Source organism: Mesoplodon densirostris, chromosome 16 (assembly GCF_025265405.1).
Source record: "Mesoplodon densirostris isolate mMesDen1 chromosome 16, mMesDen1 primary haplotype, whole genome shotgun sequence".
In the NCBI taxonomy this organism is placed as follows: domain Eukaryota; kingdom Metazoa; phylum Chordata; class Mammalia; order Artiodactyla; family Ziphiidae; genus Mesoplodon; species Mesoplodon densirostris.
Genome location: NC_082676.1, coordinates 18,892,595 through 18,918,109, shown reverse-complemented (window position 1 = coordinate 18,918,109; position 25,515 = coordinate 18,892,595). Strand labels below are relative to the sequence as shown.

Below are 25,515 nucleotides of genomic sequence, written 5' to 3'. Positions count from 1 at the left end.
CTCACAGTTACACAAAAAGTACAAGAATCAGGGCTTCCCTGGTGGTGCAGTGGTTGAGAGTCCGCCTGCCGATGCAGGGGACACGGGTTTGTGCCCCGGTCCGGGAAGATCCCACATGCCGCGGAGATGCTAGGCCCGTGAGCCACGGCCGCTGAGCCTGCGTGTCCGGAGCCTGTGCTCCGCAACGGGAGAGGCCACAACAGTGAGAGGCCCGCGTACCGCAAAAAAAAAAAAAGTACAAGAATCAGATTTCCTGGGTCCAATTCAGCCCTCTTAGCACTATATCAAGCTGTCTTGTAGGCAAATGAAAACGGCGGGAGAGGTCAGGGCTGGAGATGTTCTATTTGGGGCACAGTGGAGACTGGGCAGAGATTAGAAGGATACTGTACAGACAAATTACTACAGTCTAGGGGAAGGGAGGAAGGGAAGGTGGGAGGGAGGGAGGAAAGAAAAAAAGCAGGCCATAGCAGAGGATGGTTTCGATCCATCCTTGGGGTGAAGAAGAAGCAATTAAAACAGTCTGATAAAACTATCATTCAAGAAGACCTTTAAGGTACATTTTAGACAAGAAGGATGGACCCTTCAGATAATATTACATACAAGTGAAAAAAATATTTCATACAAATAATTCATACGATAAACACAGATAAAAATCTTTAGGATTATAACTGCCAAGTAATTCTATTTAAGTTCTTTATCTACTTTCATAAAGCCTGCCATTTGAATCCTGAATTGATAAAATTGTTTTGAAGCAATTTACAGTAAGGAAAAAACTATCTGATGGCTAGCCAAGACAGCAGGAAACGAAGTAAACACATTAACAAAATCATAACACAGACAACACTCAGCAGAGTTTTTACTTTGGGGTAAATAATAGAAGAAAAATCATATATTTATGGTCATTCGGGTGCAGTACTCTATTCTACAGGATAGAGGAGAGCCACCATAAGTGCAAACCAATCTACAGTCTGAAAACATCTTATCAAATAAATTTGTGGAATTCCTAGTACTACAAAGACGGGCTTTTCCCCTACTTCTACAACTCTGCTGTGTTAAGAGTAAAATAAAAACCCAGGATTTTTCCAAAGTGTTTTTTTTTCTATTGTTCAAAAATGAGACAAATAATGGATTCTGAACCTGACACAAATCCCCTACTATTCCAGTTTTAAGGTGCAATCCTGAAACTGAACTTCCACATCTTACGTTACATCACCTGCTGCAAACCCAGGAGGATGCTGCACCCTGATGGATTCCACGGTCGTTTCATCTCCTAAAAGCTGTACAACTCTGGCACCTCCTGCTCTTTCCTTAGGGTCTAAGAATTTTACTTTAACAGAATCTGAGAAGGATTTTTTTTAAGCTCTGGATTTTTAAAAGATTAAGTAGCTCTTAATCCTCTCCCACCCTCAACTCCCCCCTTCCCTGAAATCTAAAAGGAAGAGAGCACTGTGATAAACACAGAACCAGGCTGTGGGTGGGTACATAAAACAAAACTCTGCATGATGTGACGGACTAGGGAAAAAGCTCCCTTGCAAAAGCAAGCACAGACAAGCACTGGCTAAAGGGTGAGGCGGGTGGCTGGCAACCAGAATCTCCTGCCAACAAAATGCCCTGGTTCTCCAAATCTGCTTGTGCTACGCTAAGAGCAGAAACTGCAGGCAATAAGCAGAATACTCAAGAGGCCACCTGAGGCGAATTTAAGCCAGTTGACTAAAGTCTGCTAATACCATGTATGTTATGTGTGGTCCATCTGATCTGCCTAAATATTGGTATAGATGTAGTCACCTATTTTAAATTAATGTATTAGCAAACAACGTATTGTTAAAACTACTGACTTCTAACACCTAAATAATCACTTAACTAGAAGTAGAACTCAGCACGTTTTCAGATTGGTACGTGGTACTATTTAAGGAGGATTGGTCTGGGAGATGACAGAATTCATGTCCAGAATGAGCAGGAGAACCACAGAGAAGGGCCAGTTAGTTTACTTGGTAAATAGTACCAATTCCCAGATCAAAAGACAATCATTTTGAAATATAAATTCAACTTCGGCGAGCGGGGGCTACTCTTTGTTGCAGTGCACAGGCTTCTCATTGCGGTGGCTTCTCTTGCTGCAGAGCACGGGCTCTAGGTGTGCGGGCTTCAGTAGTTGTGGCCCGAAGGCTCAGTAGTTGTGGCCCACGGGCTTAGTTGCTCCACGGCATGTAGGATCTTCCCGGACCAGGGATCGAACCCATGTCCCCTGCATTGGCAGGCGGATTCTTAACCACTGTGCTGCCAGAGAAGTCCCTAAATTTAACTTCTTAATACCCATAATCTCCCACTCATATTACACTATATTTATATTACCCGTTCCAATGCTCCCTTCCATCATCAGCACAAGCACTGAGAACCAGATGTAGTGATGTGATTTAAAATTGTTCTAGATACAGATGAGCAGTTGTGGAGGACAGCAAATTTCCAACCTGCCACTCTGGAGTACAGGTGCAGAATGAGATTCATACCTTCCATCATAGGCACCTTTTCCTTAAGATGCTAAATTTACTAATGAAGCCCTTTATTGGTAGCATAGTACAAGCTCAGGTTAGTAATAAAATGAAATAAATAAAAGTCAGGAAACTCTCTCATTAGCCTGGATATGAAATCCAAGTAACAGTTCTTGAAGCCTCAAGAGAATCCTAACGGAGTTGGTGACAAAGCTGCATGTCACAGACAAGTAGAATAAAAGCAGCCCTCACACAGAGGAATACAAAACAGTAACTCCCCAGAGGGCCAAGGGACTGCATCAGTCCCTGATGCCTAGGACAGAGCCTAAGATATAGTCAATACCCATATATTTGTTTGGTGAGTACGTGGATTGAATTTATAAATAAAGGCTCACTGGTTAGTTTCACCACTCACACTATTTTCTTCCCTCTACCCTCAAATGACTTAAAGGCTAAAAAATATAAGGAAACAATTTTTGCAAGGGAATCACTCCAGGTTTTCAGCCTGCTGTGTTATATGTTTGTAGTAACTCTCAGCCTGGACAAAGCCCCTCTAGATATAAGAGTGCCACCAGCGATTCAAAGCACAAAAACAACCATAGCCTATATATGTGAAGATACCAAGCTCTGTACACAAAAGTAGGTAATTCCAAGTCTATTGCTGTTATTCACTTTAATTTGATTTAGCAACGATTGGGCTTTACACAGCTGACTCTAAAATTCACCCTAAATTCTATCCACAGTGTAATGTCAGAGTTTCTTAGCAACCTTCGCTTTCTGGAAATTTGACTCCTATCCAGATTCCATATCCATCTTGTGGATCCAAGTTCAACTCCTAACTTGGTGAATTCCTAAGATTTTGCACCCAGAGTTATCTACTCCTGAACAAAGCACAGTACTGACCTGCTTCTGCTTGCAGCTTTTAAAAGCCACACATTGACACTCTCCTATCACCACAAATTCCTGAATCAAACATCTATGGTTCTCATTCCCATTAATGCTTACATGGGAGTTACCACTGTGGGCCCCCAAATTTCTTAGCCAGGCAAAAGGGGATCTGGTGATTTAACTGCTTCAAGAAGAAGGGTATATTGTGACAAAGATAAAAGCAAAGATAATGCTTACAGAGGAGAGCAGTGATATTTTATTTAAACTAAGAACAAAGAGGTATCTGAAAAGCCATAAAAAGAAAAACTTAGAAGCTTCTGTTTGAATTCTTGGTAAGAAGAACGTCAACAACATAAGAAGTGTATGTTGCTCTATAGAAGACCTCAGCACTAATTATTTGATCCCAAATGGGGAAAAAAATGGTAGTCTGGCAATTAATATATATATATTTTTAAATTTATCTTTATTTTTTAATTTTTGGCTGTGTGGGGTCTACGTTGCTGCGTGCGGGCTTTCTCTAGTTGCAGTGAACAGGGGCTACTCTTCATTGCGGCGTGTGGGCTCAGTAGTTGTAGCTCACAGGCTCTAGAGTGCAGGCTCAGTAGTTGTGGTGCACAGGCTTAGCTGCTCCGTGGCACGTGGGATCTTCCCAGACCAGGGCTCGAACTCATGTCACCTGCATTGGCAGGCGGATTCCTAACCACTGCATCACCAGGGAAGCCCTACTATTTTTTGCTGAATGAATGAACCTGTTTTTTGACATTAAGTTGAACAGCCCTCAAACAGGTTTTAAAAAATAAAAATAAGGTTGAGGGACTTCCCTGGTGGTCCAGTGGTTAAGAATCCACCTTCCAATGCAGGGGACGTGGGTTTGATCCCTGGCCAGAGAAGTAAGATCCCACATGCTGCGGGGCAACTAAGCCCGCATGCTGCAACTACTGAGCCTGTGTGCCACAATCAGAGAGCCTGCATGCCGCAACTACAGAGCCCGCGTGCTCTGGAGCCCACGCACCGCAACGAAAGATCCTGTGTGCTGCAACGAAAGATCCTGCATGCCACAGCTAAGACCCAATGCAGCCAAAAATAAAAATAAATAATTTAAAAAATAAATAAAGTTGAGATACCCTGGATTATTTTGTATTTTCCCTGTTCTAGCCTGGATCTGGATCTTGGTTTTAAGTTTATACTTTTGGAATCAGACCGTACCACACTTTTACTCTTATTGAAGTATAATATGCATTAAAATAAGTATAGCTCTTCACATACTGAACACCTGTGCAACCAGCATCCACATCCAGAAATAGGACACTCTTAGCACTACAAAAGCCCCATCCATGCTCCTTTTTGGTCACTACTACTTTTCTCCAAGGGTAACCACTAGCCTGACTTCAAACAGTTCAGATTAGTTTTGCTTGTTTCTGTACCTTATAAAAGTGGAATTATAGAGTATGTACTCTTGTGTCTGGCTTCAGTGCCAGTTATCAATTTATTGCCTCTCAACTCCAAATTCACCCTTCAGTACCTGCTCTGTGATAATGCTCTGAACGCTTAAGCCTTTTCCCTTTACAGAAAGTGTGATGTTAAGCTTGTGGTCAGTAGAGGGCGTTGGAGGGGCATCGCAGGAGGAAGGAAGCTTGTCTTTCAGGTTCAAGGGTGCAGTGCTTTTGCCCAGTGAGAGTATGTAGGGACATCTAGTGGTGCTCTGTCCTAGTAGCATCCCCAAAGCATCAGAGTGTTTGCTCATATTCAAAGATCACCTGGAAGCTTTAATTTGCCAGCAAAGGTCCTACCCATACTTGAGGATAATGAAATATCCCATAGTTTTTTCTTCTCTAGGATAAATATCCCCATGTATTTAATACCTCACATATTTTCAGCTCTCTCCTGAACTTTCTACGTTGTTTCCTCCTTAATTTGCAAAATCAAAAGCTGAACTAAGACACTTTAGCTAAAGTAGTATCGACTCATAAATATCCATCCAAAACCACATCAAATCTCACGGTGAAATGCTACAGGCACTCCTGTTAAGAAGTCTGGAAAAAGACAAGGATGCCATACATCAAGCACTGCTCTGGACATTCTAGAGAATACATGGAAAATTTATGCGATGTATAAACTAGAAAGAGAGATACAAAATTATTATTTATATATGATGTGACTGTTCTTCTTGTAAGCCCTTAAGAAAAAACTTCAAAACCATGAGAACCAAGAAAGAGTTTATAAGAAGGTCAGTAAAAAATATATATCTGTACAAACATCACCAACTTTGTAGGAAACAACCTCAAGTTTTCCTCAACGATGTAGCTGCTGCTGCTCACATCATGCATACCGAGCGAGACCTACTCTGCTGCTCCGGCTGTGACCACCTACTCAAGGAGCTGGTGCCAAGGCCCACTTACACAGGCCAGACATGAGGCCAACCTCCCACTGTAGAGTTTGGCACAATGTTGGAACTGACTCAATCAGCCACATGAGGGTAACTCACATGTAGCTTGTCTTTATTTACTCAATTCTAGCCAGAATTGTGTTAGTATGTGCTCAACACAATATTCATCTTGAATTTCTATTACACCAAATTCAACTTCTCCCTCTGGTTTTATGGTTTATCGTATCTCTGAGGAGCTGGCCACCTCACTAAGCAACCAACAAGAGGAGATATACAGGACAGTCACCAATGAAGCTAAAGAATCGACGCTGGGGCTTCCCTGGTGGCACAGCGGTTGAGAGTCCGCCTGCCGATGCAGGGGATGCGGGTTCGTGCCCCAGTCCGGGAGGATCCCACATGCCACGGAGCGGCTGGGCCCGTGGGCCATGGCCGCTGAGCCTGCGCGTCCGGAGCCTGTGCTCCGCAACGGGAGAGGCCACAACAGTGAGAGGCCCGCCTAACGCAAAAAAAAAAAAAAAAAAAAAAAGAATCGACTCTTGTTTCTTCAACTCTAAAATGAGGGTATTTGACCTCAGATTTTAAAAACCCTTTCCTAAGGATCCTATGTCCTAAAATTGTCTCATTCTGTGACCCAGTATATATAATAACCACACACCAAGAGAAAAAAAAACTATGGGAAACGAATCCTGCAAAAACACTAACATATTCCCTTTTTTACCAAGTTCTCCATTCTCCAGGTGAATAAGAAAGCTAGGGTTTTTTTTTAAATATATAAGGACAATAATAAATTCTTTTTTTTTTCTCCACGAGAAACTTACTAAAAAGGAAAGAATGCATGCAAGTCAAGAGGATGATTTAGGAGATCTGCTTCTGTTAGAAGGCATGAACATCTTTAACAAAATGTGTTAAGTACTTTAAGAAAGTCTATAAATTTGGGAAAATTTAACCATGGAATGATGATTACCAAAATTACATAAAAGTGTCAATATTTGAGTCTGTGAATAGAATAAATAAAATTAAGAAATATGTTGTTTTTAAATCCACCCTCGCTCTTACACCTAGAAAATCAATCCCTTGAGGCCTTTCCTGTTCAAGTTTACCACTGGTACACAACTGCTGGAAGCTTCACACACAGACTAAAAGACACTAGATAAATCCAGCTCATTCAGCTCCTGACCTGAGGAGGCTTCCTCATAGTTTTGTATTAACTCATCCCTATCAGTGATACCCAACTGCTTAAAACATCAGATTGTTACAACAATGTTCCGATCCTTGAGGATCTAATCATTTTCTTATCCACACAGATTAACTTCTTAACAGACTAATACAAAACAAGCACCATTCGAATATAAAAACATAGAGAAAGGCAGTGACTTTTCTGGCGAAAGAACATGACCACTCAGATTATTCATTTGAACTGACACTTGGTAGAAATCATGAATTTACTTGCTCAAGTAAAAACAGAATGGGGGACGCAAAAGAGGGGAAGAAAATTATTTCACAGTTTGTTGAAATATGAGACACAGTACTTCAATTAAAAAAAAATTACTTAGCAAAGAGATAGCAGAGATATACTTGGGACAAATAGTCTATAGTACCTCCTGCCTCTTGGTTCTATAATTGAGACCTATGGCTGCTATTTATTATGATTTGCAGAATTTGAAAAATTGTTTTTATGGTATTGGATACGAGCTATATGGCTTTCTGCTCCAAAAACAACCTGAAATTGTGTAGCTAAGATCCAGGTGGCTGTTCAGAGAGCAAGCAGCTTGAACTTTAAAGCAAAAAGGGTCCAATGGCCAGAGTAGTATCCTGTGTGAATCAGACTGTGACCTCAAGCTGTCTGCCAAGTTTCTCTTCTGAACTGACCATCTATTCTGACCGCCTGATTCTACCCCAGATGATAATACCAGAGTCTGAGGGCTGTTTCCACCACCTCCAACTAAAGTCCAGTTAAGAGATTCACAAAGTTTCTGAGTAAGAAGGACCTTCCTAAAGGGAAAACCCTACACACTTGCCCTTCCAAGTGGACATATTATGTATATATATATGTCTCTCTATATATACAGACACAAGCAAACAAAACACGTATATATGCAGATTATTTATATACAAATATAGATTATCCTCCAGGGATAGTAGGACAGTGCACCTGAGCTATTTTTCTAGTAACGGAGACACTACCTAATCCACTCTGTCCTTCTGCTAAGAACATAAACCCTGCAACCAAACTGCCTGGGTCCAAATTCTAGCTCTTGCCATTTATTAGCTGCGTGACCCAGGCAAATCACTTAATCTCCCTGACTCAGTTTCCTCACATGTAAAACAGGGATGATAAACATGTAAGGATTAAATAAACTAGTACATGCAAATAACAAAGAACAGTGTCTGGCACATAGGAAGTACTATATAAGGTTAAATATTACTACTGATATTTATACAACAGCCATCCAGGTAGAATAGCAGGAAAAATATGTAACTACAGCAGTGAGAAAAAATGACCTACAAGAATTCAAGTGACCTATATGGATTCATGATCCATAATCCCCAACCAAAGTAACCTTAGAACTTTCTTATCCTTGGAGCAAACCCCAACGTAGATAAAAATATTTCACAAATGCATGATAATCCAAAAGCAGGTGTCTAGCTCAAAATCTGTTCCCATACTTCCCTAGTGGTCCAGGGGTTAAGAGTCCGCCTTCCAGAGCAGGGAACACGGGTTCGATCCCTGGTCGGGGAACTAAGATCCCACATGCCGCAGGGCAACTAAGCCCATGCACCGCAATGAAAGATCCCGCATGTCACAACTAAAACCCAACGCAGCCAAATAAATAAATAAATGTTAAAAAAAAAATATGGGCTTCCCTGGTGGCGCAGTGGTTGAGAATCTGCCTGCCAATGTAGGGGACATGGGTTCGAGCCCTGGTCCGGGAGGATCCCACATGCCGCGGAGCAACTAGGCCCGTGAGCCACAACTACTGAGCCTGCGAGTCTGGAGCCTGTGCTCCGCAACAAGAGGCCGCGATAGTGAGAGGCCCGCGTACCGCGATGAAGAGTGGCCCCCGCTTGCCACAACTAGAGAAAGCCCTCACACAGAAACGAAGACCCAACACACCCCCCCCCAAAAAAAAGAAAAATCTGTTCCAGTAAAACCTGTTAAAGATAACTCATTCAAAACCAAATAAATGGGGCTTCTCTGGTGGCGCAGTGGTTGAGAGTCCGCCTGCCGATGCAGGGGACACGGGTTGGGGACACGGGATCGTGACCCGGTCCGGGAAGATCCCACATGCCACGGAGCGGCTGGGCCCGTGAGCCATGGTCACTAAGCCTGCACGTCCAGAGCCTGTGGGAGAGGCCACAACAGTGCGAGGCCGGCGTACAGCAAAAAAAACCAAAACAAAACAAAAAAAACACACACACAAATAAATGGAGGGGAATTTACTTAAACATACAATTTTGTTTTTCTACACTTCTTTCACTAAACATAATCAGACAAAAAAGTACTTTGCATAAAGAAATTTTTCACACACCTCATTTTACTCTGTTTTTTCTACACTTCTTTCACTAAACATAATCAGACAAAAGAGTACTTTGCATAAACGAATTTTTCAGACACCTCATTTTTTTTTTTGCAGTATGCGGGCCTCTCACTGTTATGGCCTCTCCCATTGCGGAGCACAGGCTTCGGACGCGCAGGCTCAGTGGCCATGGCTCACGGGACCAGCCGCTCCGTGGCATGTGGGATGTTCCCGGACCAGGGCACGAAACTGTGTCCCCTGCATCGGCAGGCAGACTCTCAACCACTGCGCCACCAGGGAAGCCCATCAGACACCTCATTTTACTCTCAGTTTTTTTTAAAGTTCTTAGTCAAAATTTTTAATTTCATTTTCTACAAGTCTCTGTCTTCTTAAAGTGTAACAATAGTGAAATAAGTGATTCAGGCAACAATCATCAGTTGGGTTAAATTAGGACCATTTGATGAAAGGTGGACAGACCTGGAAATTCATAGGCTGTCAGAAAGTCACGCCATGGATTTTTGTTGGCCAAACGGGGTAATACAACTTGACAGCAAAAGGCTATGCCAACATGAACCCGCCAATTAATCTTAGCATACAAAGTAGGACAGTCAAACATTATGGCTTTCTAATGTGAACAGGAAGTACAATATACCACCTATGAATAATAAAAAATCTGAATGATTACAAAAATAGTTAAGCCTCCAAATCTAACTACCTGTTTACAGGTAATATGGAGAAAGAGTAACATGTTATATGATACAAGGATACAATCAGCAAAATCCATAATGTGGGGAAGGGGAACAACCCAGTTTCTCCAACAAATAAATGGCGGAACAGCAACACCACCAACAACAAAGAGGGGATTTATTACAGATTAAAAGAAATTAAAGATATGTATCAATCAAATGCATTAGGTGGACCTTATTTGAACCTGATTCAAAGAGTTAACTGTAAAAAGCCATTTTTGAGAAAAATCAAGGGAAGAGATTCAGTATTAGGTAATGTTAAGGAATTAGGTTATAGGGAATCTGTTAATGTGTATGATAATGTGCTTTTCTGTCCAACAGATATACACACTAAATATTTATAGGTGAAATGACAGGTTATCAGGACTTTTTCTTCAAAATACTCTAGGTCAAAAAGAAAGTGAGAAGGGACACATAAGAATGGCATGAGGATTCACTGTATTATTCTCTCCAGTTACGTGTATGTTTGAAATTTCCCATAATAAAAACTGTTTTTTTCAAGGTTAAAGAAAGAAGAGACAGGAATTCATAACCAGATCTAAGTTTGGCCACCATCCACGAGGCATGAAAAACTGCAGAAAGCCTTTATGTAAAACAAACATGAAAAAAGCTGAGAGTAGTGGCCCCTAAAGACTGTATGTGAGATACTTTGGGCAGATTTATTTCGTCAGCACAAATTCTCTTTACAACATTCCTCTCGAGGTGTGCTTTCCATTAGGCCATGTACTATTACCAAGGTGCAAACAGGATGTCCTGACACCAAACTGAACTCTTCAAGCCTCTTTACTCTGAGAAAAGCTATTTGAGGAAACTGACTACCAAAATATGTATTTTTTCAATGGCGTGTATGTATTCCTAAGTCTTTAGCAGTTTATCTATACTTTTCAGTTTTTTCCAACATTCGTATAAATAAATATTTTTGTATAAGAAATACTCTTTAGTATAATGAAAAAACAAGCACTGTGGTTAAAAAAAGTTTATTTAAACTTCCCTTCTTTCAATCCCTTCTCCATTCCCATTGCTCCTAACATAGTTCGTGCTATGTTATTATCACCTTATACTTGGTATCACAGCAGTTAAAACATTAACTGATTATACCACAGATTTGCAGGTCAAATATATCACCTGTTTCCTTCCAAAACTTAAAAAGTATATGAATAATTATCCTTATCCCACATATAATAGTAGTGTACTGAATTTAGAGAAGAGAGTACTGTTCAAGTATCATAACCAATAATCTAACAAAGGGGTTCAGTAATACAGGCACCAAGGCTATGCAAAGGAGAATTCTTTTTCACCTGTAATTGTGTGTTTTGTACCTTCTTGTTAGGTAAGGAAAATAGTGAATCCAGAAAATTGCACCTTACCAGTTTTAACAATATTTTCCCAATAGCTGTCTGCCAAATATTTTAAGTAACTCTCACCAGGCTATTGTCACCTTTCTGTAATTCCCCCTGGGCTTTATTTATCTATTGAACATGATTTGGTCAATAATGGTGGTAAAAAGGAAGAGACTGTAAAAATAAACAACAATAAATAATGCCTAAAGGTAAGGATTAATATAGTTTTAAAATATGCAGTTGACCTTTGAACAATGTGGGGGTGAGGGGTGTAGACGCCCCATGTGCAGTTGAAAATTATGTATAACTTTACAGTCGACCCTCCATATCCAAGGTTCTGCACCCATGGATCATGTAGTACTGTAGCACATATTTAGCAAAAAAAAAAAAAAAAAAATCTGCACGTAAATGGACCCATGCAGTTCAAACCCATGTTGTTCAATGGTCAACTGTAAATAAAAATGATCTGTAGGACTCCCCTGGTGGCGCAGTGGTTGAGAGTCCGCCTGCCAATGCAGGGGACATGGGTTCGTGCCCCGGTCTGGGAAGATCCCACATGCTGTGGAGTGGCTAGGCCCGTGAGCCATGGCCACTAGGCCTGCATATCCGGAGCCTGTGCTCCGCAACGGGAGAGGCCACAACAGTGAGAGGCCCACGTACCGCTTAAAAAAAAAAAAAAAAAGAAGGATCCACCTGCCAATGCAGGGGACATGGGTTCGATCCCTGGTCCAGGAAGAGCCCAGTTGCCGCGGAAGAACTAAGCCCATGCACCACAACTACTGAGCCTGCACTCTAGAGGCCACGAACCACAACTGCTGAGCCCACCTGCTACAACTACTGAAGCCCAAGCACCTAGAGCCCATGCTCCACAACAAAGAGAAGCCACCGCAATGAGCAGCCCATGCACTGCAACGAAGAGTACTCCCCGCTCGCCGCAACCAGAGAAAGCCTGCACACAGCAACAAAGACCCGACACAGCCAAAAATAAAAATAAATAAATAAATAAATAATTTTTAAAAAAGAAAAGAAAATGATCTGTAAGATGAAGTACCTTTGGTCCTAGGGAAGGCTGATCTGGGAACTCTATTTCTGTATCGATCTCTATGCCCCTGGGAATAGAGAGAAGGTACAACATTGCGTTATTGCTAACAAGGTAGAAATTAATTAGCTCTGCTCCCTTTTTGTTGTTAATATTCTGAGCAAAGGTTACTTCCTTATTTAATACAGAAGTAGTTATATTTATCCATCCGGAGATAGATGGTTTTCAGATAGCAAAACCCTCCTATTGAAAGAACTTAGCATCTAAAAACTTAAAGATGCCCTTCTAACAACAACTGAGAAGCTAGAATGTAGCAACTAACATTTACTGCATTATTTTTCTTAATCATCATAATAATCTTATGAGATAGGTACTGTTATTATTCCCATTGTATAGCTGAATAAACCAAAGCACAGGATGTTAAGAAACTTGCCAAAGAAAACAGCCTGTAAGGAATGGAAAAATATCATCCTCATCATTACTCAAGATTTTTTAGGGATAAACAGAAAAAGAAAAGCCATTGGCAACTCATTCCAAAATCCATTAGTATCATTAAATCTCAGAAATTTTTAATTTAATTATTTGCTGAGCATCTACCATGTGCTCAACATTGTGCTACTTACTAAAAGACACTAGAGGAGAAGCAGAAGACAGCTATTTCCTCTCTAAACCTTACTGTCAAGATAGAGAGACAAAATATACATATAAAACTAGTAGAGAAAAAAAATGTAATGAAAGAGCTACCTCTTCATAAATTCACCCATGTCCAGGCCTCACTTTTCACCCCAGAGCACTTTTTAGATACATCACAGTTGACTGTGGAAAACCAGAGACAATATTCCCACTAACTGGTGGTGGGGGGTGGGTGGAGGCAGTGTGGATTTCTGGCTAAGGAATAAAAATCATTTAATAAAATCAATTCAATTCTAACCAAATATATATATATTTAAAATGTAGTTAAAAGATCATAGAGATCCAAATATGAATAAGACACTCTACCTACTTTAAGAAATCATAGTCTAGTGAGAAAACACAAACCTGCTAACAAATGGCATTTGGTGTGGATGCCAACAGAACTAAGGAAGAGTTTCAGGTACAGTGGGAGCAGAAACAAAGGAGAAAGCAACTATGAGGGCAAGTCCTGATAAGATAACTCCTAGGGATGCTATAAAAAAGAACAGTAAGTTATAGAAATGTAAAATTTTGTAACTGGAAAAGGTAAAATTATGTTCCCAGTCCCCTAACAGGTCCTGAATATTTTATATGCACAAATGTGATGATCTTCTTCCCCCAAAAACCTACCCCTAATGTAACAGTAATCTCAGTATCAATATTTAATGTCCAACTCAGTCTCTACTGTTCTATAATAATGTCCAGCAGTTGATCAAACATTACAAAGTATACAAAAAAGCTAAGTGGGTATGAAACAGAGACAAAGCTATCAAGAGAACCAGACAGAGAGATGACCCAGATAGGGAATTTAAAATAACAATGCTTAACATGTTAAAGAATTTAGTAGACAATACGCATGAATAGATGGTAAATTTCAACTGAAGGCCAGAATATGTAAGAAAGAGTCAAACAGAAATGCTATCTTTTTTTGTAAAGGTATCAGAGATGAAAAGCTCCTTTGATGGGTCCACCAGAACACTCAAGATAATCAAGGAAGGAATCAATGAACTTGAAGACAGATCACTAGAAATCACCCAAACTAAAACACAAAGAGGGGGGAATAGGGGTGGGATAGGAAGGACACAACAGAAAGAACATTCAAGAGCTGTGATATGATCAAATGATACCACAGACATATAACTAGAGGTGGAGAACAAGGCAGAAATAATATTTGAAGGAAAAATGGCTGAGAATTTTCCAAAAATAAAGTCATCAAACCACAGATCTAAGAAGCTCAGAGAATCCGAAAGAATAAATATAAATAATAAGCAAACAAATAAATACAACAAAGAACATATACCTGGACACTTCACAGTTAAACTGCTAAAAATCAAAGTTAAAGAGAAAATCTGAAAAACAGCTGGAGGAAAAAGATATTACCTTCTGAGGAAAAAAAAAAAATTCAACAGACTACTTGCAATCCAGGAGATAACAGAGTAAAAGCTTTTAAGTACTGAAAGGGGAAAAACAAAAACTTCATGACGCAGAATGCTACAGTCAGCAAAAATATCTTTCAAAAATGAAGGCAAAATAATGGCTTTTCAGATGAACAAAAGATGAGGTAATTCAATGTCAGCACACCTGCCCTACAAGAAAATGTAAAGAGGTTCTTCAAGTAAAAGGCATATGATACTAGACAAAAAATGAGGATCCAGCTATTAACATAAAAGTTAATAGCTCTAGGGGTTTCCCTGGTGGCGCGCAGTGGTTGAGAGTACGCCTGCCAATGCAGGGGACACGGGTTCGTGCCCCGGTCCGGGAAGATCCCACATGCCGCGGAGTGGCTGGGCCCGTGAGCTGTGGCCGCTGGGCCTGCGCGTCTGGAGCCTGTGCTCAGCAACGGGAGAGGCCACAACAGTGAGAGGCCCACGTACCGCAAAAAAAAAAAAAAAAAAAAAAAAGTTAATAGCTCCAGAAATGATCAAAATGTAAGTAAATATAAAAAACCTTTCCCCCATAGTTTTAATTATTCCAAAACTATCTAAAGCAAAAATAGTAACAGTGTATTGTGGAGTTTATAATATATATATATATAAAAGTAAAACACACGACACCAATAGTCAAACAGGATAGAAGGGAAAAACTAGAAGCATACTGTATTGTTAGCATGTGAAATGTGAAATAGTATAATATTATGTGAAGGTAGACTGTGATGTATATTGTAAACCCTAGGGCTATCACTAAAAATTTTTTAAGAGGTACAATTAACATACCAATAATAGAGATAAAATGAGGGTTTAAAACCCCTCAGTCTAGAAGAAGAAATAAAGAGAAAAGGGGGAACAGTTCAGATGAAACAAAGAGAAATCAACTAATATGATGATAGATTTAAATCCAACCATATCAGTAATTATGTTAAATGTAAATAATCTCAACATCTCAATTAGGGGATTCCCTGGTGGTCCAGTGGTTAAGACTTCGTCTTCCAATGCAGGGGGTGCAGGTTCGATCCCTGGTTGGGGAGCTGGGATGCTGCTACATGCCTCCCGGACAAAAAGTCAAAACATAAAATAGAAGCAATATTGTAACAAATTCAATAAAGACTTAAAAAAAAATAAACATCTCAATTAAAAGGCAGAGATTATCACAAGACCCAGTTACATACGTTCTGTAAGAAATATACTTTCAAAACAAGTTAAAAGAGATAGAAAATGAAATTTCCAATCAAATGATGGAAAAAGATATACCATGCAAGTATTAATCAAAAGCAAGCCAGAGGCTCCATTAATATCAAACAATGTAGACTTCAGAAGAAAGAATATTAAGAGTCATTCACATAATGACAAAGAGGTTAATTCATCAAGAAAATATAATAATCCTTAATATGTATGCACCTGACAACACAGTGTCAAAGCACATGAAGCAAAAATTGATAGAACTCAAAGAATATATATATAAAATATATATACTATAATTTAAATCATATATAGCATATAATCATATATATTTGGAGACTTAACACTCCTCTTTCAGTAATTCATAAAACAAGTTGACAAAGAATGGGTAAGGATATAGACGGTATGCATAACACTATCAACCAACTTGCCTAATTAACATTTACAGAACATTCCACCCTACAAAGGCAGAATATTTATTTTTATTTTTTGGCTACGTTGGGTCTTCGTTGCTGCATGCAGCCTTTCTCTAGTTGTGGTGAGTGGGGGCTACTCTTCGTTGTGGCTTGCGGGCTCTAGAGCACAGGCTCAGTAGTTGTGGTGCACGGGCTTAGTTGCTCCGCAGCATGTGGGATCTTCCCGGACCAGGGATTGAACCTGTGTCTGATCCTGCATTGGCAGGTGGATTCCCAACCACTGCACTGCCAGGCAAGTCCCAAAGGCAGAATATTTTTCAAGTGCGTGGGGACATTTACCAATATAACCTATATTCTTGGCCATAAAACAGATCTCAACAAATTTAATTAGAAGAATTGAAATTGGGCTTCCCTGGTAGCACAGTGGTTGAGAGTCCGCCTGCCGATGCAGGGGACACAGGTTCGTGCCCCGGTCCGGGAAGATCCCACATGCCGCAGAGCAGCTAGGCCCGTAAGCCATGGCCGCTGAGTCTGCGCGTCTGGAGCCTGTGCTCCACAACAGGAGAGGCCACAACAGTGAGAGGCCCGCGTACCACCCAAAAAAAAAAAAGGATTAAAATTATACCAGAGTATATTCTCTGCCATAAAGTAATTAAATTTAAAATCATCAAGAAGAAGGTATCTGGAAAATCCACAAGTAATGGGAAATAAAACACATTTCTAAACAACCCTGGGTCAAAACGGAAGCAACAAGGGAAATAAGAAAAACAATTTTTTTGGCCACATCGCACAGCATGTGGGATCTTAGTTCCCTGACCAGGGATCAAACCCATACCCCAGTGGAAGCGCAGAGTCTTAACCACTGGACCACCAGCAAAGTCCTAGAAAATATTTTTAACTGAATGAACATCAAAACACAACATATAAAAATTTACGGGATGCTGCTTAAGCAGTGCCTAAAGGAAAGTTCATAGCACTAAAAGTTTATTAAAGAAGAAAAAGAAAAGAAAAGAAAAAAAAAAAACGGCTCACTCGAATTAAGCTTCCACCATAAGAAACTAAAAAGGGAGATCAAATTAAAGTAGAAGGGTAAGTTGCTGCAGCCACTATGGAAAACAGTGTGGAGGTTCCTCAGAAAACTAAAAATAGAATTACCATGTGATCTAGCAATCCCACTTCTGGCATACATCCAGACAAAACTATAATTCAAAGAGATACATGCACCCCTATGTTCACAGCAGCACTATTCACAATAGCCAAAACATGGAAACAACCCAAACGTCCATCGACAGATGGATGGACAAAGAAGATGTGGTACATGTATACAATGGAATATTACTCAGCCATAAGAAAAGAATGAAATAATGCCATTTGCAGCAACATGGATGTGACTAGACTATCATACTAAGTGAAGTAAGTCAGAAAGAGAAAGACAAATATGGCACAAATGAACCTATCTACAAAAGAGAAACAGACTCACAGACACAGAGAACAGACTTGTGGTTGCCAAGGGGAAGGGGGGTGGGGGAGGGAAGGACTGGGAGTTTGGGATTAGCAGATGTAAATAAACTATTACATATAGGATGGACAAACAACAAGGTCCTACTGTATAGCACAGGAAACTATATTCAATATCCTGTGATAAACCATAATGAAAAAGAATATTTTAAAAAGTCTTAAAAAATAAAGTAGAAGGAAAGAAATCATAATAAGAACAAAAATCAATGAGGTTGAGAACAAAAAAATAAGAATAGAAAAATTAATGAAACCAAAATCCAGTTCTTTGAACAGGTCAATAAAGTTGATAAACCTCTAGCCAGAATGATCAAGAAAAAGAGAAAAGACACAAATTACCAACATAAAGACTCAAAAAGGAGGCTCTAGGAATCCTACACACAGTTAAAAGGAAAATAATATTAACTTTGTGCCTCTAAATTTGGACATCTTAGATGAAATAGATGAGTTCCTCAAAAGACACAAACTAGCCAAGCTCACTTAAAAAGGAAAAAAAAAAAAAAAAACCTGAACAGCCTTCATGTATTAAAGATGGTGAATTTGTAGTTAAAAACCTTCTAACAAAGAAAACTCCAAGTCCAGACTGCTTCAGTGGTGAATTTTACCGAATAACTAAAGAAGAAATTACAGACATACCTCATTTTATTGTACTTCACTTCATGCACTTTACAGATATTACTTTTTTTTTTTTTACAAATTGAAGGTTTGTGGCAACCCTGTGCTGTCAGATGATGGTCAGCATTTTTTAGCAATAAAGTATTTTTTAATTAAGTTACATACATTGTTTTTTAGACATAATGCTATTGCACACTTAACAGACTATAGTATAGTATAAATATAACTTTTATATGCACTAGGAAACCAAAAAATTTGTGTGACTCGCTTTACTACAATATTTGCTTTATTATTGCAGTGGTCTGGAACTGAACCTGCAATAAATATCTCCTGTATACCAATATTTTACATAGACTCCTCCAAAAAAACAGACGAAGAGGAAACACTTTCCATCTAATTTTATGAGGCCAGCATTATGCTGACACCAAATCCAGCAACAGCAATACAAGAAGCCACAGGTCAAAGACAAAGATCAAAACAAAGACACTAAAATCCTTAACAAAATACTATCATAATGAATATGACAATGTATAAAAAGGATAATACATCACGACCAAGTGGGATTTATCCTGGGTATGCAAGAGGGATTCAACATCAAAAACCAGCTAATAGGGCCTCCCTGGTGGCGCAAGTGGTTGAGAGTCCGCCTGCCGATGCAGGGGATGCGGGTTCGTGCCCCGGTCTGGGAGGATCCCATGTGCCGCGGAGCGGCTGGGCCCGTGAGCCATGGCCGCTGAGCCTGCGCGTCCGGAGCCTGTGCTCCGCGGTGGGGGAGGCCACAACAGTGAGAGGCCCGCATACCGCAAAAAAAAAAAAAAAAAAACCAGCTAATGTAATTCACTGTATCAACAGACTAAAGACAGAACCCACATGATCATCTCAACAGATACACAAAAAGTAACAAAATCCAACATTCATTTATGATGAAAACTCTCAGGAAACTAGGAATAAAAGTGAACTTCCTCAAGCTGATAAAAAGCACTGACAAAAAACCTACTGTTAATGGGGCTGTATAATTTTCCCCTAAACTCAGGAACAAGGCAAGGTTGTCTAATCTCATCATATCACTTCAACATCATACTGGGGTCCTAGCCAGTGCAATAAGACAAGAAAAAGAAATAGAAGGCATACAGATTAAACAGGAAGAAATAAAATTGTCTTTATTTGCACTCAACATAACTATCAGTACAGTAAATCCCAAAGAATCTGCAATAAAGTTTCTAAAATCAGTAAATTAGTTTAATAAGATCATAGGATTTAAGATCAACATATAAAAGCCAACTGTATTTCTATATACTAGCAAGGAACAATTGTAAATTAACATTTTTAAAGTACTACTTATAATGGTACCCCAAAACATAAATACTTAAGAGATAAATCTAAATTAAGCACAACCATATAACTGCTATAAATCAGCTTTAACTTGACCAGTCTCTCCCCCTATACAGAAAAGCTATGGGAAAGCCTAAATAGCCTAAAACTTCAGAATAAGGCCAACTTATTTTCTTCTCAGCTCTTTGGAATGTTTTGCCATGAGTCAGCTTTCCTTCCAGTAGACGGTCTCTTCTCTCACATTTTTCCTTGAAAGAGGTTCATCCTGAGAACTCATGATGCAAGGCTGGTTATCTTGGAACTAGGAAACTGAAAAATGGAATGCAGCCCCAGAAAATTTTAAACTTGCAAAAGCCAAGTTAAAAGCTTCCCCTCTGGGGAACTGATAAGGCCAGAAACTGACAAGCTTCAATACTAGCTAAAATCCCCAGATGACATACAATACAGTGTAAAAGACTTGTCTTATCACTAAGCTTTCCACACATTCACGGCCTCCATTAGTAAGGCAGTATTAGGCACTCATGTATTTCAAGACATGTCCCTCATCCCAACACGTCCCTGACACATTTAACTGGACCAGAGGTGGGCCCCTAACCTAAGGGCGGCCAATGCCTAAACAGGCCAACAACTGAGGACATGACATTTCTGGGGTGGAAAAAAAACCTGCTGGGCAAAGTCGATTTTCTCTCAGAAATCTGAAATGGAAGGTACCGAAAGAATAAGGCATAAGCAACAGGAGTAGGAGCTGAGAAGTTACGAGTGTAAGAGAAACTGGAGGAGTCATAAATGGCTTTGGACATGGAAAAGTTAGGAGAGAACATAATATATAAGTAAGCAGAAGCTATAAAGTAGAAGAGAACAGTAAGGTAGAATGAGGAGAACAGTAGGTGGAAAGAAAAGGGTGGGGTGGGCCAGCTGAGAATCCTGTAAATGGCCAGGTAGGAAGAGAGACCATCCATGAAAGCCTGCTACTAAGGCCCTGGAAGTGTCCTGGATGCAGCAGGGTGACTGTATTAGTCATCTATTGCCTCAATAATGCTGTACAACAACAAACTACAAAATCTCACTGGCATAAACATTTAATTTTCCCTCAGGCATCTAAGTTGCGTTGGCTCTGCTTTAAGCTACAGATGTGCTGTGGTGGCTCTGCTCTATGGTCTCACTCTGAAGCCCACACTGAAGAGGCTACAGCTACTCAGGGTTCTTCTCATGTGATGGCAAAGGCACAAGAGGACAAGCCCACCAACATGAGCACACTACAGACCTCTGCTTTCATCATGTTCACCAACAACCCATTGGCCTATAAAGCAAGTCATAGAGCCAAGCCCAAAATCAAGGAGTAGGGACATAATTCCATCCACCATGATGTTATGGCAAGGGTATGAATGTAAAATACTACTAGAGAAAACTGAAGAATTGGGGTCAAAGACTCAAAGACACACTACATTGGGAGCATCCACTCCCCAATGCAATGTTACCTATGGATCCTACCTCATCCTTCTTCTCTTAAGAAGCAGGATATTATCTGAATTATTTTGTGAATATTTCTAATTTAAAAAGGGCGGGCGGGGGAGACTCAAAGTCAGGAGACGTGTCTAGAAAATATGGCAGCAAATGCTCAAGGATTTCCACAGATGGAAGGTGCCAATAAAACATACCACTCTACCAAGTTACACTGAATCTCAAATCAGTCTATTGCGGGTCCAATAGTTGTAAGGCACCCTATATCCGCAGCATATGAGCATTGTCAGCACCTCTGTGGTTAAAAAACACTTTTCAAGAATAGTATTATCAGGCTTCCCTGGTGGCACAGTGGTTGAGAGTCTGCCTGCCGATGCAGGGGACGCGGGTTCGTGCCCCGGTCCGGGAAGATCCCACATGCCGTGGAGCGGCTGGTCCCGTGAGCCATGGCCGCTGAGCCTACGCGTCATGGGGAGAGGCCACAACAGTGAGAGGCCCGCGTACCGAAAAAAAAAAAAGAATAGTATTATCTACCTAGTTTGTAAAAAAGAAAAAAAATCAAGGACCACCAAAAAAAAGTCGATGGAGTCAAATCTAAGAGTAGAGGAGAATGAAATGGTAGGAAACAAAGTAGAAAAATGTGGAAAGTTAAAACATTTAATTTGCTGAAGGTATGAGAAATATTGTTTACTAAACAGAGAAGAACTTTGTTAAGAGAGATACAACTGAACCAAAATGGCGTCACCTGTGGAACAAAGACTTAACACCTAATTTACAGTTGCAACCTCTCCCAGGAGTGGAATCTTAAGCCAGTCAATCTGGAATTACCTGGTCAGCCCTAGTGCTTGATCGACCCCTGCAGTCCTCTAAAGGAAAGTGACCTTGCCACAAACAATCCACTCTTTGCTAGTAACTTCCTCGTCCCACCCCCTTCTGCAAGTAAGTCTTTCATTTTGTGCAGCTTTTTAGAGCTCCTTTCTATCTGCTGGATGGGATGCTGCCCAATTCATGAATCGTCAAACAATGCCAATAGGATCTTTAAAATTTACTCAGTTGAATTTTGCTTTTTAACAGATTTGAAAGAGTTTTGTTTCTTCAAAAACTAAGTAAAATTCTGGGTACACTTTTGAACTATGACCCATTTCAAACAACTAACTTACTCCTTATAAAAGAATTAACATATACTCAGTAATATCTGTTAAAGGAACCTCGTTCATCAGTAAACACCCAAGCAAGTCAGAGAACACGAGTATTATATTAATATAAACAGAAATTAGAGCCACAGTGCACACTACCTTTGAATACTGTTCAAAGATTTTTAAATGCTTACTTCTGACCCAGACCATCCTGGCAAAAATCAAACTCATGGTCAACCAGCCCACAGCTAAGCAAAAGAACAAACAGGCAATGGAACTGCACTGGCATTTACACTGATGCAACACGAAAACACTTGGGCATTTCATGACTTCCCCAAATCCCCGCTTCACTTTAGGCTGGGTCTAATATGATGTGAGCTAACACATCTCATTCAACTCTGCATGAGTTCTCTTAATAGCCTAGAAGCTTTAAAGTTCTAATTCTGAAAAAGGGTCTTACCACAGCAACTCTGGGACACACACCATTATAATAAACACTATTACACTGAAAACCAGATTTCCAGTTCCCAGGTACCTATAACAAACCTCATCTGCCACCAGAGAATCCCAAAGTGGACTAAAACAAAAGCAGCCCCTACAAAATTCATCCTAACAAGTTTAAGAGGTGACTATCTAAAAGCACCTCCTTAAGATACTTCCTTAAAAGAAAAATCCCCACTCTCCACCCTCTCAGGTGGCCATCACAACAAAAAATTCAAAATAAAATACTCTACAGAAAACAACTTTCTGCCCACAAGTAGGAGGAAGTTTAAGGTGATCTGATTTGGAAACAGCTCTTTGGTATTCAAATGTTTTGATATGGAGAATGCCAAGGCTGTTTAACTGCAGCTAATCAAAGAAAAGGGTTAAATGGCAGGAGAGGGATATGGTTTGTTCAGCACTGGAACAGATTATTAAGAGTTATGAAATTACTTTCCTTGTGACATTCACCTGGCCTTTACAGGTTGGATTCTTAGGCCCTATTTTCAATCTCTGTTAATTGACAAAATACCAGTCTTAACAGTTTTAGACATATTACCCAAGGCTCACAGGTTTATGTGTACACAGACAGCCACGAGGAAATCAGAGACGGCAATTTAAGAGCAAGCCCAGCCCGCAGAGGGGTCACAGCAGACTCTGGTCTACAACACTGCTCCCCACTTGTCTTGACGTGGCTCTGACCCCCGAGTTTCCCAGGTGACAGCCCTCACACAGCCCCAAAATGTTAGAGCAGGTTCTGAAACATGGGTACGATGAACCGAACTGTGTCCTCCCCCATCCTACAACTCATATGTTGAAGCCCTGACCTCCAGTACCTCAGAATGTGACAGTATGTGGAGAGCAGGCCTTTACAGAGATAATTATGTTAAAAATGGGGGTCACTGGAGTGGGCCCTAGTCCAATATGGCTGGTGTCCTTTTAAGAAGAGATCAGGGCTTCCCTGGTGGTGCAGTGATTGAGAGTCCGCCTGCCGATGCAGGGGACACGGGTTCGTGCCCAGGTCCGGGAAGATCCCACATGCCGCGGAGTGGCTGGGCCCAAGTGAGCCATGGCTGCTGAGCCTAGATGTCCGGAGCCTGTGCTCCGCAACGGGAGAGGCCACAACAGTGAGAGGCCCATGTACCGCAAAAAAAAAAAAAAAAAAAAAAAAAAAAAAGAAGACATCAGGACACAGACAACACAGAGAAAAGACCACGTGAGGACATAGTGAGAAGGAGGACTGCAAGCCAAAGAGAGAGGCTTCAGAAGAAACCAAACCAGCCACCCTGATCTTGGTCTTCCAGCCTCCAGAACTGTGAGAAAATAAATTTCTGTGTAAGCCACCCAGTCGGTGGTATTTTGTTATGGTAGCCTCAGCAGACTGATAGAGGGGGAACACACTTTGCTACAAAACCCCACAATTAAGGAGAGATGCTGCATCAAAATCCACCCTTAGGAAATTTTTGATGGCTTAATGGGACATCTCAAGTCATCTCAATTATTGAAAAAAATACCACATTCATTATAAGCATCTCTGTAGTTTTATCTAACCTCATAAAAGTCTTCCACAACATCAACAATAAAGCACTGCAGGGAGTTTTTCCTTGGCTACAGCAATCACCAAATTTGACTTCCCTCCTCTGCCTTCTCCATAATGATGCATTTACAACCGTTCACTAGAGTGGTCATCTCCCACAGCTCCACCTAAAACAGAAGCCAAACTTGCACACCAACGTTTCCCTCAAAATTTCTTCCCCCCCAAAAAAAAAATTTCTTCCCAAAGTGATATCTTTGGCATTCTTACACATCTTAATCAATCTAAAATCAAAGCATCACTAATGCAGGTCTCTGAAGATACCATGCTGCTTCACATCTCCACACTTGTACTTGACCACCTGGAAAAATTTTAATCCTCTGACAATCAGAAGACATTTCACCTCTTCTAGAAAATCTTTCAAAAACCATTTTCATCCATAAAAGTTGACCAATTCTTCACTTTAATTATGTGTATTATGTCTAATTATGTATGTGTCTATCTCCTTCATTAGACTGAAAGTCCTTGACGGCAGGAACTTCTTCATCTTTAATCCCAAGCCCTTGCAAAGCTCCTGGTGTATGGCACTTGTAAATGGGTACTGAATAAACAAATGCCACCAATAAATTCATACCAACTCTCAGTGGCATAAATCACATTCTGGGTGTCTTCCTAACAGTATGATAGGTTATCAGTGCTCTCCAGCAATTTGTATGAATCTCACAATTACAAAGCTGAGTAAAGAAACCAGATATAAAACTGTACATTCTGTATGATTCCATTTAAATAAAGTTCATGAACAGGCCAAGCTAATTTTTGGTGACAAAGTCAGAAGAGTACTAAGGGGAGATTGTGGGGGAGTAATGGGTATTACCAGAGAAGGGGCACAAGAGAACCTTCTGCGGTGCTGGAAATGTTCTCCATCTTGATTTGAATGTGGGTGGTTACAAAGGTATACACACATGTAAAAACCCATTGAGCAGTATACTTGATATCTGTACACTTCACTGAATGCATGTTATACTTCAAAAACCCAATTTCTGTGTATGGCTCTCACCTACCCTCCATACAAAAAAGTCAGTGCTCAACAAACTTTCGTGGCTGAATGATAATACCTTCTCAGTAACAGCAATCAATCAACTATATTCATATAAGAAAAATCTCACCGAGCAATTGCAATCAGTCTTGGGTCGGAGCTACGCTACAGGGAATACCATCATCTTCTCACACAAGTAGAAAACTCTGCTCAGAGTTGCAGCGTGCCTGCAGGTGCTACATGGGTAGCAATTTTGTCCCTCCTATAACCGGCCCAAAGTATAATCCCTAGGTGTCCAAC

General features: G+C 40.4%; 1 protein-coding gene across 3 annotated transcripts in view; it reads right to left on the bottom strand.

Moving 5' to 3' along the window:
* The window catches only part of CHD6 (chromodomain helicase DNA binding protein 6), a 227,244-nt gene that overhangs the window by 162,146 nt on the left and 39,583 nt on the right, over window positions 1-25,515 (bottom strand). For 2 of the 3 annotated variants that reach the window (XM_060079536.1, XM_060079538.1), the window contains exon 2: window positions 12,416-12,473. The exons of the other annotated variant lie outside the window; for it this stretch is intronic. The gene's annotated coding sequence lies outside the window, so the exon portion shown is untranslated. The remainder of the gene's footprint in view (window positions 1-12,415; window positions 12,474-25,515) is intronic. 3 annotated transcript variants of the gene reach the window in all.